Below are 17,368 nucleotides of genomic sequence, written 5' to 3' on the forward strand. Positions count from 1 at the left end.
AGTGTTTTCTTATTCTCTGGGTAAATACCCAGCAGTGTGATTCCTGGATCATATAGTAATTCTTTGATTTTTTGAGGAAACTCCTTACTGTTTTCTACAATGGATGCACCAGGTTGCCTTCCCACCAATGGTGCGTGAGGGTTCTTTTTTCTCCACATGCTTGCCAACACTTGTTATGCCTTGTCTTCTTGATAACAGCCGTTCTGTTAGGTGTGATGTGGTAGCTCATTACGGTTTTGATTTGTATTTCCCTGATGATGAGGGATGTTGAGCATCATTTCATGTGTCTGTTAGCCATTGGGGTGTCTTTGGAGAAACGTCTGTCCATGTCTTCTGCCCATATTTTAATTGGATTAGTTGTGGGGTTTGTTGTTGTTGTTGTTGTTGTTGTTGTTGTTGTTGTTTTAAAGATTTTATTTATTTATTCGACAGAGATAGAGACAGCCAGCGAGAGAGGGAACACAAGCACGGGGAGTGGGAGAGGAAGAAGCAGGCTCATAGCGGAGGAGCCTGATGTGGGGCTCAATCCCATAACTCTGGGAGCCGAAGGCAGACGCTTAACGCCCTGAGCCGAAGGCAGACGCTTAACGACGGAGCCACCCAGGTGCCCCTATTTGTGTTTTTTTAAATGTATGTTGAGTTCTATCAGTTCTTTATATATTTTGGATACCAATCCTTTATCAGATATGTCACTTGCAAATGTCTTCTCCCATCAGTAGGTTGTCTTTTGGTTTTGTTGATTGTTTCCTATGCTGTGCTGACTTTTTGTTTTGATGTAGTCCCAATAGTTTATTTTTACTTTTGTTTCCTTTGCCTCAGGAGGCATATCCAGAAAATGTTGCTATGGCCAATGTCAGAGAGATTACCACCTATGCTCTCTTCCAGGATTTTTATGGTTTCAGGTCTTACATTTTGGTCTTTAATCCTTTTTGAGTTTATTTTTGTGTATGGTGTAAGAAAGTGGTCCAGTTTCATTCTTTTTCATATAGCTGTTCAGGTTTCCCGACATCTTTTGTTGAAGAGACTTTTCCCCATAGGATAATCTTGCCTCCTTTAGAGAAGATTAATTGAACATGTGATCATGAGCTTATTTCTGGGGTTTCTATTCTGTTCTGTTGATCTATGTGTCTATTTTTGTGCCCATACCATACCGTTTTGATTACTACAGTTTTGTAGTATATCTTGAAATCTGGGATTGTGATACCTCTAGTTTTGTTTTTCCTTTTCAGGATTGCTTTGGCTATTTGGGATCTGTTGTGGTTCCATACAAATTTCAGGATTGTTTGTTCTACTTCTGTGAAAAATACTGTTGGTATTTTGATAGGGATTGCATTAAATGTATAGATTGCTTTGGGTAGTGTGGATATTTTAACAATATTTGTTCTCCTAGTACATGAGTGTGGAATATATTTCCATTTGTTTGTGTCCTCTTCAATTTCTTTCATCAATCTTTTATAGTTTTCGGAGTAGAGATCTTTCATCTCCTTAGTTCAGTTTGTTTCTACGTATTTTATTATTTTTGGTATAATAATAAATGAGACTGTTTCTTAATCTCTCTTTTTCTTATTTCATTAGTAGTGTATAAAAATGCAATGGATTTCTATATATTGATTTTGTATCCTGTGACCTTACTGAATTTATTTATCAGTTCTAGTAGTTTTTTCGGCGGACTCTAGGGTTTTCTGTAGATTGTCTCACACCATCTGCAAATAGTGAGAGTTTTACATCTTCCTTACTAATGTGGATACATTTTATTTCATTTTATTGTCTGATTGCTGTGGCTAGGATTGCTAGTGGTGAAGTGATGAGAGTGGACATCCTTGTCTTGTTCCTGACGTTAGGGGAAAAGCTCTATTTTTCACCATTGAATGTTAGCTGTGGGTTTTTCATATAAGGCCTTTATTATGTTGAGGTATGTTCCCTCTAAACCTTCTTTGTTGAGGGTTTTTATCATGAATGGAGGTTGTACTTTATCAAATGCTTTTTCTGTGTCTATTGAAATGATCATATAGTTCTTATCCTTTCTCTTATTGATGTGATGTATCACATTAATTGATTTGCAAATATTGAACCACCCTTGCATCCCAGGAATAAATCCCCTTCGATCATGGTAAATGAGTTTTTTTAACCTATTGTTGGATTTAGTTTGCTAATATCAATTTTAGGGTCTTTTAAAAAGGATTCTGTCAATATCATGTGGAACTTATTTTTATATACGAGGTATACGAGTATTATTATACTATATTCTAATATGTGTATTTTGTATCCTAGGTCATAATCTAATTGTATGTTAACTTTTCCAAATATTTAGCCAATTTCCCAAATATCCTGCATAATTTTTCCTTTGACACAAGATTTCTGATACTACCAATATTGAATACCAAGTTCCCATGTAGACATGAGTCTGTTTCTGGGCTCTGTCTGTTACTATGGTAAAACCACACTTAACAAAGTTATGAATTTGAACTTGAAATACTTGGTGGAATATGTCCTCCCTCTTTGTTCTTTTTCAAAATTGAACTTTCACATCTCTGAATTTTTCTTACTACTTTTGGGATTTGTATTGGTATTTCATTGAATTTGTAAGGCTGAGGAAAACCTCTTCTGTTATTTAATAACATTTTTTAATATCCTCCATAAGGTATTACATATTTTATTCACCTTACTTTGAGATATTTTATATCTTTGTTGCTTTTGTGAATGGTATGTTTTAATGCTACTTTCTGGCATAAAATTTGAGTGTTGACTTTGCCTGTAACATCCTTGCTAAACTCTCATATTAGTTTTGATGGTTGGTTTACCGGCAAATGATAGTTTTTTTTTTTTTTTCACCCTTCCTTTCCAATCCTATGCCTCCCTAGGTCAGTCTATCCCCCTCTCTCGCTTTCTTTCTCTGTCTCTAATTCTTTTTGTCTCGTTAACGTTTAGTGTTTGTCAAAATATGTGAAACAACAGGAATGGGTGATGGCAGGCATTCCTTTCTTGTTCCTGTCTTTAATAAAATTCTTCTGAAGTTTAACCCGTAAGCAGGATGTTTCGTGAAAGTTTTGGTAGATAAGCTTTATTGGTTAAAAAAAGGTCCTACCATTCATTCTTCGTTCTTAAGCTCTTTACTGTATGTGTTGAATGCTGTTAGGTGCCTTTTCTATTGAAAAGCTCGACAGCTGTGGTGAAGCACATCCTGCAGGTCCCCTACCCAGCACTCGCCTCCCGCTTCCTCCTTGCTGCAGAACCCCCACTTTTGCAGGGCTCTACCTCTAACCTCTTTATGTAACTGAGAATAAGCATGACCCAGCTGATGAAGAAAGCCTGATTTCTCTAAGGCAGTGCTTGTTTTGGGGTGGCCACATGCCTCTGTTCTGGCACATGAGACCTCCATTGGTTTTTCTTTAGAGCTCAAAAGTCCTTGGCTATTGTTTCTTCAAATATTATCTTTCATTCTCTTTATTTTCTTTGATTTTTCTTTTGTTTTCTTTTTTTTTTCCAACCAAAGGAGAAAAAGCAGTGCAGCATGCTTGCAAGGCAGTACTGTCTAAGTGAGGTGGGAGTAATGTGATGGGCATTCCCAAGCCCAGAGATGGTTATGCCTAGTGGGAGGGGAGAGTGGGAATGGGTTGGTGGCCATTCATGAAAGGATTAGCCAGAATTTTACAGCACAAGCATTTGTTCTAGCTGACATGAAGAGCTCCCCACCATCCCCTATACTGACCACCCCTGGTTAAGGGAAAAATGACATCTAACCTCTGGGAGATTGGTAATCAGGATAGGAGTTGGGGCAGTAGAGGGAGGAAGAGGGAGTCCATAAATAAGCAGAAGACTCCTACCCACTGGACACCCAGCCAAACTTCTTATCTCTGGAAAGGAGGAGAAATATGCCCCATAGAAGTTCTTCCCATCCCCCAGATAGATTCCAAAGCCAGGACAGCTGGAACTCCTACAGAGGAGCACCACATCCTAGATGAACTCACAGAAAGGAATCACAGGAGGATGGAAGAACACACACAGCACAAAAGAGAGGCAATAGACAGAAGAACTTACACCCGAGGGAATAGAGCTATTAGAGCAGTCAGAGCAGGTATTTCAAACAAGCATAATTGATATGCCCATAGAAAGTAAGATAATGTTTTATGGCAATGTCACAAGCGTAAGTGGTTATTTTTAAAAAATCATCTCCTGGAGATGCAGTCCTGTAGGGACACATGCACAGCCTCTGGAATCAGGTTGCCTGGATCTACATTCCGTCAGCCATTTATCAGGTCTGTTACCTTGGGCAAGTCACTCGCCTTCTCTGTGCTGTGAGTTTGTAAGATGGGGATAATAATATCCCATCTATTCCATAGGGTTTTCTTGAGGATTAAATAGCCAATATTTGTGAAGTGTTTAGAATAGCACCTGACATACAGTTAAGTACTCAATTCATGTTTGTTCTTATTATCTTGGAAACAAAAATAACGCAATTTTGAAACAAAAGACAGAAGATATGTTGAATAGCCCAGAAGCCTGGAAGTTATCTGGGACTCTTCCTTGATGTGCCAGCACTGGATAGAAAGGTGGAAGGTGTGAGGTTAAGAGATGTGGAGGATAAATCCATACCTACCAGGGTCATATTAGAAGAATTCCAGCAGCAGAGAAAAGAGGATAAAAGGGAGGAAATATTTGAATGAGTAACTGAGAAATTCCCAGAACTAAAGAAGATTGATGTTATCAGAATAGAAAAAATAAGGGGAAAGATAGATAAACACACCATAATAAAATGTCAAGGAGAAAAGTTTTTAAAATCTGTCAACAAGAAAAAAGATCAGAGATTTCAATGCACATAGATTTCTCATCGACTGCAATACAAATGTCTCCATACTGCATTTGAACTAGAATTATATGTCCAGCTAAACTATCATTCAACTGTGAGGATGAAATGTGAGCAACCTTCACTCCCCAGACCCTATCTGGCACATAGAGGCAGCTCTTTAGGACAAGGGGAAAAACTCCAGAAGAAATAAATGAGATACAAGCCACAATGGAAGATTATCAACAGCAATAACAACAACAATATTGTCTAAAGTAGTTTTACTTTTTTTTTTTTTAATTTGGAAATAAAATTCTAGATGTCAACATGGAATGGAAATGGGGTCAAAAGAATGAAGAAATGTAAGTAAATTCCAAAGTTCTTTTCTTTTTTTTTCTTAATTTTTTTTTTACCTTTTTTTAAAATTAAGTAATCTCTACCCCCAACATGGGGTTCGAGCTCATGACCCTGAGATCAAGAGTTGCCTGCTCCATGGACTGAGCCAGCCAGGCACCCCCACAACAAGGTTCATTTCTTTAAGGGGAGAATAAATAAACTGATTGACTTTAGATGTTATGGTATGGAAAAAAAATGCCTTTAAATGTAAGTTTAGGGAACCAATAGAAGGTTAAAAACAGGATGGAAAGAGCTATCTGTTTTTGGATGGATAAGATGTAGATAGTCTGAACAATATTTCAGCTGAAAACAATGAAAATTCTAGATAAAACACGTCTCAAAGATCTTTTTAAAGGCATCACTGAACTGACAAGAAAGTAATAAATCAGAGGCTAAAGCGAGTGAGAGCAGAAACCCAAAGAGGTAATGGACCAGCCGAGCAGTTTACACCCTGGGGACCTGTGCTAAAGCCTAGTGACCTTGAGCTTCCAATTTACTTTTGGACATTTCTTAGACAGCAGTACACTTCATAAATGTTTATTTACTATTAGATCTTATATGTTTTTCTCCTTCCTGTTCCCTTCTTGATGGCGTGCTTCCTCTAAGAACACGTTTATGGAGGCATCTGTATGGTAAATTTCCACGGATGTGCTGTCTGATACGTAGCCACTATTCCCACGTGGTTACTGAGCGCTTGGAAATGTGGCTAGTCTATACTGAGATGTGCTGTGATATAAAGTACACACTGGATTTGAAAGTCGCAATACACACAGGTGCACGCACACGCACACACAGAATGCAGCGTTACCCTGGCCCCCAAATGTGCCAGCTTCCTTCATTGCACTTTGCAAATGCTTGCTCTTAATCTTTGTCAACAAAGAGTCATGAATTTCTTGGGACTCTGTGGGTGTGATATGCAAGCAGATGGGCTCTGAGTAGGGCCTGAGAGGCTTTTCTAAGAACAGAAACATGAGCTGTCACCTGTAGGTGTTGTGTTATCCAGAAACTGCACAGAATGCTTTTCACTAACTCTCTAGTTCTGGGAAATCTTCTGGATAATTGAGGCTGCTCAAGGGAGCTCTGGGCAGGGGGGATGTCACAGACCCTCTCCATAGAAAAGGACACGACTTTTACATTTAACAAAGAAGTTGCGATCAGGATAAGTAGAGGGGAACTTGGGTACTCACCACAGCTGCACTGCCTTATGAGTAGTACCAATTTTATTTTGCATCTACCTTCTTATTTTTGTTTTTATTCTATTTTTCCATTCACTTGTGCTTCCACTCAATCAAACATTTCACCCATTGCAAATAAAGAAAAAACAAACTAAAAAGATCCTTCAGTGAATCAAAACACCATTAGGTCACATTAGGAAAACATCTTTCCTAGTCAGAAGAGAGCATTCCATCAGGTCAGCTCTTTCTTTGATTAATTCGGAGAAAGTAGCCCAGTCACCTAGACGGAACATCAGGGACCGCTGGGGCTTGTTTGACTCCACTCAGGATCTGGGATGAGTGCTGGAAGGAGTAGGTGTGGGGCTGGTTGGTTAGTTAATTTTGTGTGCCAGCATGACTGGGACAAGGGATGTCCAGAGAGTTATTTAGATATTATTTCTGAGTGTGTCTTGAGGATGTTTCCTGAAGAGATTAGCATCTGAGTTGGTGAGATGCATAAAGCAGTTGTTCCTGCCCAATGTGGGTGGGCATCATTTAATCTGTTGAGGACGTGAGTAGACCAAAATGGTAGACGAATGTTGAATGTGCTCTCTGCCTGACAGCTTGAGCTGAGACACTGGTCTCCTGCCCTCAGGTCTTCAGATCTGGACTAGAGTCAACACCATTGGCTTTCTGGCTCTCAAGACTTCAAACTATGTCACTATCTTTCCTGGGTCTCCAGCTTGCAAACTGCAACTCATGGGACTTCTTAGCGCCATAATTGTGTGAGCCAATTCCTCAAAATAAATCTCTTTATCTATCTCTGTTTATGTCTCTATGTCCCTATGTCCCTATGTCTCTATCTACCTATCTATCTTTCTATCTATCTATCTATCTATCTATCTATCTATCTATCTTTCTATCTATCTATCATCTATCTATCTATCTATCTATCTATCTATCTATCTATCTATCTATCATCTATCTATCATCTCCTATTGGTTCTGCCTTTCTGAGAACCTTGGCTAACACCAATGTAACGTTGTGGGGTGGGAGTGGGATGCAGGGGTTCAACACTCAGGTGCACTTGGGCAGGAGGCATGCTGGGATCTGGAAACGTAGACCTGCAAGGATGGAAGCTGAGACCAAGCCAGATGTTTCCCGTTGGTGAGGCCACCAGGTGGTACACTGAATAGATGCAATGAAATGGAGCTGGGACGATCAGCCAAGATTACACTCGAGTCATAAACATGGGTTTTAAGCACGTTATTATTAAAGGGTGTAACTGCAGAGACGACTTCCTGGAAGGTTCCTTAACTTTGGGAAAGTGGAACAAAAATAGCAACATTATTTATTTGCGTTGCTGGGAAATGAGCCGGAGATTGCAACCTGAAATTCGAGGTTAGGCGTCAGGGTCCTGGAAATGTCTGCAAAGGTGTGTTCATATGGAAATACATGACTTTCTTTTGGAAAGAATGTCTAAAGCTCTAAAAATTACCGATTATGTGATCTATTTTTTGATAGCTAATGTTTTTCCCTCTCCTTTTTGACAACATAGAAATATCATTTTGCGGGAGGAAAATTATCTCCCTCCAGAGTATGACATCTGTCCTTGAGTTTGTAAAGAAAGTAAATATAAGCAAGCCTCCTTTTACGGACTCTATGAGGGGAAGTGACTGACCTTAGTATGATTTGGAAATGTTCACAAGGAGTCTGCACCCAGGCTAATCTGCCCTACTAGTTAAAGTTTGTACTCCGCCATCCCTGTGCCTTTTTAGTTTTGTTTCCTTTCCAAGCATTTATTTGCTTTTCCTTTTCTTCCTGTGAGCCGCTACTCCTGCCAGCTTCCATGTGTCTTAATTTTTCTAATCGTTTGTCTAATTTCGCATGTCGTTATTTGGATGACAAAGGCTGTGTAACAGCCGTTTGTCTTTCCCTCACTGAGATCTTTTTCTTTTTCTTTTTCTTTTTTAAAGATTTTATTTATTTATTTGACAGAGACAGCCAGCAAGAGAGGGAACACAAGCAGGGGGAGTGGGAGAGGAAGAAGCAGGCTTCCAGCGGAGGAGCCCGATGTGGGGCTTGATCCCAGAACGCTGGGATCACGCCCTGAGCCCAAGGCAGACGCTTAACGACTGTGCCACCCAGGCGCCCCGACTGAGATCTTTTTCGTTTCCTGGTTGCTGTTTGTGCCAAACATTTGACCACCGGGTTACCTGGGCCTTGCTATATTTTGTTAAAGCCAGGCAAATCAGTTGTGGCAATAATCTTTGGAGACTGGAATATATTTCTGGAATATTAAGTCAAAGAGTTACTGTTTTTCTCTCATTCTAATTTACAACGCTCTGCCGTTAGTTTTATCTCTTCTAGTGCTGCTAGAGAAAGTCATAGCATCTTTCTGATTTAATACATTTATCATGTCTGCCCAACACTTAGCCGTCTTGCTGGTTTATTGTATTACTCATACAATAAAGATTTCAGACTTTCTCTTTTTTTAACTCCCCACTTGAATATAAGCTCCATACGGGCAGAGACTTTATCTTGTTTCCTTGTATTCTGAACACTTAGAATGGAAATCTGCAAAATATTACAGAAAGAAATAAAAGAAAACCTAAATAAATGGAATGATAGTATATATCGTGGGTCAGAAGACTCAGTATCATGAAGATGTCATTCAGAGCAATTCCAATCAAGATCCCAACCAGTCTTGTGGGTTTTTGGCAAAAATTGATAAGGTGATTTGAAAATTCATGTGTTATCAGGAGAACCAAGAGCAGCCAAGGCCATCTTGAAGAAGAACAAAGCTAGAGGACTACCCGGTGGAAAGCTATAATAATTAAGACAGTGTGGTAGATTCAAAGATAGAAAAATTCAAGAATGGGATCGCAGAGAGAGTCCAGAAGCCGATCTACAAAAGGGTACTGCAACCAATAGGGGTAGAATGCTTTTCTCAACCAATGGTGCTGGGTGAAACAGATATAGACATGAGCCAATATGAACCTCAATTGTTACTTCATACAATATACAAAAGTACTTCCAGATGGATTGCAGATTTGAATGAGAAAGGTAGGGGCGCCTGGCTGGTTTAGTCGGTAGAGTATTTGGCTCTTGATCTCAGGGCCATGAGTTTGAGCCCCACACTGGGTGCAGAAATTACAAAATAAATGAATAAGTAAGTAAGTAAATAAATAAATAAACTTAAAAAAAATGAGAAAAGGTAAAACAATTACAGCTTTTAAAGGAAAATGTAACAGCATCTTTGAGATCCTGAAGTAGGTAGGTTTCTTAAGTAGAACATAAAATCACTAATCATAAAGGAAACAGTAATAAATCTGGGCTATATTAAAATTAAGGAAGTCTATTTATCATCATGCACTATTAAAAGAAGGAAAAGGCAACTCACAGAGTATCTAAATAGATAGTATCCAAAGAGATACTTTCAGTACAAGTATCTGAAAAAGGACCCTCATCCAGCATATATAAAGAATTTCTACAAATCAATATGAAAAAGAGGCAGCCCAATAGATAAAGGGGTAAAATATTTCAATGGGGACTTCACTGAAGAGCAGTAATCCACACTGGTCTATAGACATACGAAAATAAGCTCACCTTCATGAGTCATCAAGGAAATGCAAATCAAAACCAATAGGAGACATCACTCTATGCTTACCAGAATGGATAAAAGGAAAAAAAGACAGAAAACACCACATGCTGGTAAGGTTGTGAACAACTGGATCTTCCTACCCTGTTGGGAGAATAGTAAATTCGTTCGCTTTGAAAAGCTGTTTGGTGATTCTACTAACGCTGAAAACATGTAACCCCATCAGCCAACAATTCCGTTCCTGGGTACAGACCCAACAGATACGTGGACAGATGTCCACCAGAAGACATGTACTAGAATGTTCACTGCAGCACTGTTCCAAACAGGCTCAAGCTGGAAACTACTGAAACGCCCACCAGTGGTTGAATGGTTTTCATTCCGTTGTGGTGTATTCGCACTATGGAACACAACTTAGCAAGGAGAATGAACACACTGCGGTTACACACAACAGAACGGATGAATCTCATGTGGGCAAAAGAAGTCAGACTCAAAGGAGTACGTACTCCACGACTCCATCTATAATCGCATTTGTGAAAGGTACAAAGCGAGGCAAACCTCATCTACAGCGTTAGAAGTCAGGAGAGTGGTTCCCCTGGGGAGGAGGGGGCGTGGCTGCAAGGGAGTACTTGGGGAGATCCTGGGGGTGTAGTCACGTTCTCCTTTTTGAGGTGGGTGCTCTTTGCATAGCTCCATTCACTTTGTGCATGGTCAGCACGCTGCCTACTCCCGACACTTGCATTTGGCTCTATGTATATTTGAGTGAAAAGGTTCATGTTACAATCAAGTGACCATCAAGTGTTCAATCATACGACAGAGAAGTTAATGAAATGCTGACCATGAAGAACCAAAGGACTGGCACAGGCTTAGCTGCTGGAGGAGCTTGGAGGTAGGAGTAGTCCCTGGGGTCTTCCTGGAGGAAGGGGTGCTGGAGGGGCCTCAAACAGCAGACAGGCTTTGGATGAAAAAGAATAGGTTCTTTGGCTCCAGACCAAAAAAAAAAAAATAATAGCCTTTGAAAAGTAGGTCAATGGTGATAGTCTATTCTTTCTACCCAGAGAAGTCTTTCCGACCAGGCTTGCATAATTCTTTTTTAAAAATTTTTTTTATTTATTTGAGAGAGAGCAGGAGCGAGAGAGACAATGAGCAGGGGTTGAGTGGGGATGGCAGGGAGAGGGAGAGGCAGACTCCCTGCTGAGCAGGGAGCCCATCCCAGGATCCCAGGATCCCAACCTGAGCCGAAGGCAGACGCTTAACCGACTGAGCCACCCAGGTGCCCCCAGCCTTGCATCATTCTTGAAGGAAAAGACTAAAAGGGAATTTTGGCATGGAGTAGTGGGTATGGAGAAAGGCAGACACAACTATAAGACCCGAGCAAAATTACTTCTCTGAGTCTCAGTTTCTTTATCTGTAAAATGGGAAAAATAGTGCCCCTCAGAGGATTGTGGGAGTTCAATATGATGGTCGGCAAAAGAAAGAAAGAAAAAGTTAGTTAAAAAAAAAAAAAAAAGATGAGCCCTACTTGGCCTTTATTAGTCCCTAAATAGTGTTTTAGATTTTGGGTTTCTGGACCTCGTCCCCGGGATGATCCCCCAGCATCTGTGGGTGACAATGATTAATATATAAATAGCAGACTGCAGCCTTCCTGTCCCCCAGGTTGGAACTGCTGTCCCTCCACACAGAGGCTGAGGGCACCGGTGCCGGGATGATTCACAGAGAGGGCTGGAGTGGGTCTGGCCTCGTTATGCAGTTTCTGAATCTAATTCCCTTTGGCTGCTCCATGCCCTGCCTGGAGATGAAGCAGCACTTTTATTTGAGGACAAGAAGCCAGCTCACAGTGGGTTCTCAAGTCCCCCGGTGGCAAATGTGCTTGGTTCGTCAGCCTCTTCGTGGTTGCTCCCTCCCACGGGACTCCTGGGGGTACAATGTCATGAGGTACAGGGCTCCCGGGAAAGGAGAGATGGGGGGTGAACTTGAACATCTCTTGCCAAGTGTGCTGCAGACTTGGGGGATTTTACCACCTCTTGCCTGGGTCTCTGGGGACAGCCTCCTAAATTGCCCCCCTTCCTCCAGACTCTCGTCATCACGCCCGTTGTCAGAGAGAGGGAAGGCTCAAGCTGCAGAGCAGGCTGGACATGCTCCTCGGCTCTGGTCCCCTCAGGGAGACCACCGAGATGACTGCTGTGTGCTGGCCAGGGATGACGATGGCACAGCCCAGGCGGCTGGATGGGGACAGATGAGCTGTTGGAAAAGCTATCAAGGAAGTCGAGTCAACAGGAAATAAGGTGGAAGCGACAGGAAGTCGGATCAACAGGAAGTCAAGTTAAACCAACAGAAAGTACAGCAGAGTCAACAGGAAGTGAGGTAGGACTTAGGGATCAACAGAAGGAAAACCATCCAGGTGGGTGTGCGTGTGGAGGCAGGGAGAGTAAAGACAGGGAGGGAGGAGGGCAGAGTGTGTCTCCCCGGGCTCGTTCCTGGAACCGGTGTGGATGGGGTTGCCACTCGCAGTGACGGGGCGCACAGGTTGTCTTAGCCTGCCCACCCCCCCCGCCCCCGGAAAGAGGACCTGAGAGAAAGGCTGGTAGTGGGGTTGTTCACTTGAGAATGTAATGCCAGAGAGCAGGAATGAGGGCCTGGGGAGGAGAAAGGCGGAGCACAGAACCCAATGCCAGGAGGCGTTATGGCGTTGGCCACCTCCACGAGTGACTGCTTGCTCAATCCCGTGGCTGTTCTGAGTCACTTTATGAAACACTTCCCAGGACTGTCCCTCCGGGTGAAGGAAATGGGGGGCTCAGCTCCGATCCCATTGATCAAGAGCTGCCCAGAGCTGCCCAGAGCTGCCCTATATTCCCAGTGACGGAGCCAGACTGTCTAGGAGGGTGATGCCCATGAGAGAAGCCCAGGGACAGGGGCAAGAGTATCGTGGCCTAAGGCTGAGACAAAGCACCTGGACGAAGCTGGTCGAGCTCAGCTGAATGGCCAGCCCAGCAGCTGGAAGAGAGGTGAGGCCACGGAGAGCTGGGCAGGAGGAACCCATTCCCAGGTCAAGGTGAATGTATGAAAATAGGAAAGGCTTGGCCCCGGTCCTCAGGGGCCGCCACTGTCGTGGGAAAGACAAACAGCCAAATTACACAGCCAGCTGGCGTGTGCGCCACGGCCAATCTCTAGCAGCCCCCCATGGCTTTGAGTCAGACGCTGTCCCGTGAACTTGCTCACTTAATTCTCACAGCGATCTTGCAGGGAGGTACTCTTATGGTCCCCACTTCACAGATAAGAAAACCGTGCGTTGTTCAAAGTGATAAGCTAGTAAGTGGCAGAGCTAAGACACGAGCCTTGGAACCCCTTGCGGATTTATCAAAGGAAGTAGATGCTGAGTCTGATGGCGGCGGGGCGGGGGGCGATCGGCCATCACCCGGTGGGAATGATACCCCTGTGCATTTTTGCAAAGACGCTTACGTGGTCGTTGAGTCAGTACCGGAAACACAGGGCAGAACTCCCCATGATTACCTTCATTTTACTGAAGAGGAAGCAGAAGCTGACAGAGGGGACGTGTCTTTCCTCCGGTCGTGCAGGGGCTCTGCAGTGGGGCCACTGCAGGACTCAGGCCCCCTCTGCCCCCGTGAGTGGGTGGCCTGCTCCAGGATGGGAATGACCAGCAGGGTCTGGGCCCAGCGGCATTTCCGGGCTGTCCCCATCCAGTCGGGCTCCGCTAAACAGACTCCGTTGTATCCGTGGTAATGTCCTCCCCCCACAAAGAGTTCCTTTGGGCTACAGGGAAGTATGGATTCCTCAAGGCTGAAAGTGAATGCCGCCTATAACGATGCCTGCTGATTCCAGACAAGGAGGGAAATCCTTGTTCTCCTTCTGACCACATCTTCTGGGTCTTTCTCCCAGAAAGCCAGCCTCGGGCTGTGGGCCACCAAGCTTTTGGCAGCAGCCACACTTCAGAGGGCAGAAGACATCTGTGCGCCCTTTGGGTTGAGTCAGAAAAGAGTATTTTTCTGCTGAATAGAGGAGCCAGGATCCTCCTTGTCCCTAGGGCAGGTGGGCCAGTCCCCGTGAGCCGTGAAACAGAGGGATGTGAGGTGCTTACCTTGAAAGTCTGCAGGGACCAGGCCTCGGACCCGCCTCTGAGGCCCTGCGAGTTCCACCTTGTCCACTTCCTGACTGTGCAGCCCGGGGGACTGACCCCCCAGCTCTGAGCGCCAGGGCTCCCACCAGCATAACAGCCCAGGGTGTGGAGTGTTGAGCCTGACTGCTGCGCCAGCTGAGTGAACTTGGGCAGCTGGTCTACCCTGCCATTGCTCAGTTTCCTCGTCTGCGACAGGATCCGATAAAGGGGCAGTTGGGGGACTGATGGGGTAACACTGGCAAGGTGCTGAGGAGGGGGCCTGGCACACGGGGGCATCGAGGAAAGCCTGCTCTGACTGTGACTGAAGACAAGGCATCGCTCAGTTCTAGACTTGTGCGATGAAACACTCTGTAAAGTGAATGATGAGGCAAGGAATTGATGGGAGAGAGATGCTTCCCTGCTTGCAGCCCCTCTTCGTTTAAAACCTGCCCCCCAGAGAGGCTCTAGCACCAGTCCGTCAGCTGCCCTCCCCATGGCCCAGGGTCTCCACTCACTTCCTCTGGCCTCCCGCACTTGCTACCACCCATCCTTCGTCCTGTCCCATGACATGGTCTCCCTGTCCCGGCTCTTGACCTCCGTGCGCAATGTGAGCTCCCCGGGGCGCCACCCGGCTCCATCTGGCCAGAGGGTCTTTGGATGCTCATCTTAGTATTTTAACTCCTTGAGGTCAGAGGAGACCAAGTGTTGTTCATCTTTGTATTCCCCTGGGTGCTGAGATCAGTGCCAGGCCCAGCAGAGATGGCCGAGGAATAAGAATGGTAAATAAATCCATAAATCCATAAGCATATGCATGTATATATATATATAGTGCTCTCATGCTATACATGTGTATATTCTCATATACACGCAGCATTGTATGTATGCTACACATGGTATAGTACGTATAGAATATGTACTCATGTTCCGTAGCGTGTACACTTATACAGGATACAGTACGACATAGGATACAGAATGGTATACAGTACATATACGTACACACACACACACACACACACACACACACACACACACGAGTGCTCAGGCTCCACGTAATCCTCTCCCCAGCGCTATGAGGCAGGTGCTATTCCTGTCCTCATTCTGTAGAGAAGGAAACTGAGTCATGCAGATGCTAAGTGACTTGCCCACAGTCTCACGGGGACGTGGCAGGACGGGGATTCAAGTGCAGGCAGTCTGGCTCAGAGTCAGGCCCCCCGATCTCGCTCAGGTGCGGCCTCTCTGGATGAACGGACCTGGGGCTGGATAGGGATTGAAGATGGATGAATTGGGGAAGCCGCCCAACTATAGCTCTTTAAACAAGATCGCTGTTGGGCTGATCCCCCCCAGCCCCAGCCCCTGAGTTATTCTGCGGGCAATTTGACCTCTTTACTCAGACCACTCCCCCCCCCGCCCCCACCTTGCAGTTAGGTGACACCTCTGACTAGTCTTCCAGAGACCTGGAGGTGATTTTCCCTGGAAACATCTGTCCTGAGCTTTACTCAGCTGCTCAGCCCGGTCGTCTGCTAGTGTGGCATCCGGGCCTTGCATTGGGATCAGGGTCCCCAGACGCCCACACCGGCCTCTGGAGAAGCCAGCATGGATTGCATTAGATCCTGGGACAGAGAGAGGGTCGAGAGAATCTTTAGGAAGAACCCTGGAGCTTTTCACCTGGACTCTTAGAGGAGAGGGTAAGAGTAAAGCTTTTAGGGTCACACCTACTGTTCCCTCCTAATGACCTTGGGCAATTTTATCCATCCCAAAGCCCCAGCTTCCCCCTCTGTCTATTGTGATGGTTGCTAAGGGCTTTCTTGTGTTAATAGCTCCTGAGCCCAACCATTGTCTTCCTTCCAGTGACTCTTAGATCCCTGGGGCTGTCCCTGGTCTTTTTCAAAAGCAGGTGAGCACAGCCAGCCCATTCATTTTTCAATGGGACCTGCAGTGCCACAGCGAGGACCCGGGGTAATGGATCTTGCTGTGCCAAACAAAATAGCAGTCAGAGGGATTTTTGCTTGTTTTTTAAGAGGAGAATAAAAAAAGACAAGTACCCTGGTAGGATGTTGACTGCCTTCCTAATTAAATCTAAGGGAGAATCCTTGCTGAAAAAGAGTGTCATCAAAATGTATCTATGAGGTTAATTATGATCACTGAGTCAACAGTGACTGAGCAGTAGCTTTCTCCTGCGTTCCTCTGACTTGGATAATTCTTTTTATAAATTCAGTTATTCATGCTTTCAACAAGCACTGCGGTTTTAGGCGCCGGGCTGGATGCTGGAGATTTACAGATAATAATGAGGATGCCTAACTTCAGGTACCAGGCCCTGGGATAAGGATCTTCATGCATCGTCCTATTTAATCCTCGGAGGCAGGGGCTGTTATTGTTGCCATTTCATAGAGGAAGAAGCGGCTGAAATGATTAATTGTTTAATGTCACAAAGAGTCAACGGCAGAGCCTAGGGTAAGCTGCTTTTTTTCTGGTGTCTTTAAACCACTGCAGTGGTCTGGTAGGAGAGCCCCTGGCCCTTTCTTTGACATAGACAATGCTCGTTTCTCACTCTGGTATGGTGTGTCTGAAAGCATTTTTAGAAACTTTTAATTTTAGACCAGAAGGGAAATGGTGCATTTGCTGCCAATTTCAGCTTCAGGACAAGTCTCCTACCCCTACCCCCAGTCAGATTCCTACCCCTGAGCCCTTCCTATCCAGAAAGTCTGTGGCAACCACTGTAGGGACACAAAGAGATAAAATCTTAGTGAGCATTAGTCCAGGTATTGTGAGAAGGGTCTTTATAAGGCATAACGGGAACCCAAGGAAGAATTGGCTTCTCTGGAGGGGATGGCAGGGCACATGTCTGGCTCTGAACCCACTTTGCAGTTGGAGGTGACACTTCTGACTAGTCTTCTGGTGACCTGGAGGAGATTTGCACATCTGATATTTGTTCGGACAGGTAATACTAGCTACGGTAGTGAGGAATGCCCCAAATTTCAGTAACTTAACACAGTACAGATTAATGTCTCATTCCAATGTGGGCATTCTCACTTGGGAGTGATCTTTCCCCAGGCCATTCAGAGACTTGTATCCCTTCCATCGTGTGGTCAGGCTGTCCCTAGGATCTCAGTCATCTGCTGGATCTTCCATCTCTGGCAGGGGAAAGGAGAGCCATGGGAGGGTCTCACAGGGTGGGGTGTGAGCAACTCTTGTCACTTGCGGGTCACAGCCCAGAATGAAGAATTCCAGAGGAAGCTGGGAAATGGAGTCTAGCTGCAGAGGAAGCTGGGAAATGGAGTCTAGCTGTGTAGAGAAGAGGAAAGGAACAGGTTTGGAGCTGACTG

This window comes from Ursus americanus, chromosome 26, assembly GCF_024610735.1.
Source record: "Ursus americanus isolate L20-20 chromosome 26, mUrsAme1.1.p, whole genome shotgun sequence".
Lineage (NCBI taxonomy): Eukaryota > Metazoa > Chordata > Mammalia > Carnivora > Ursidae > Ursus > Ursus americanus.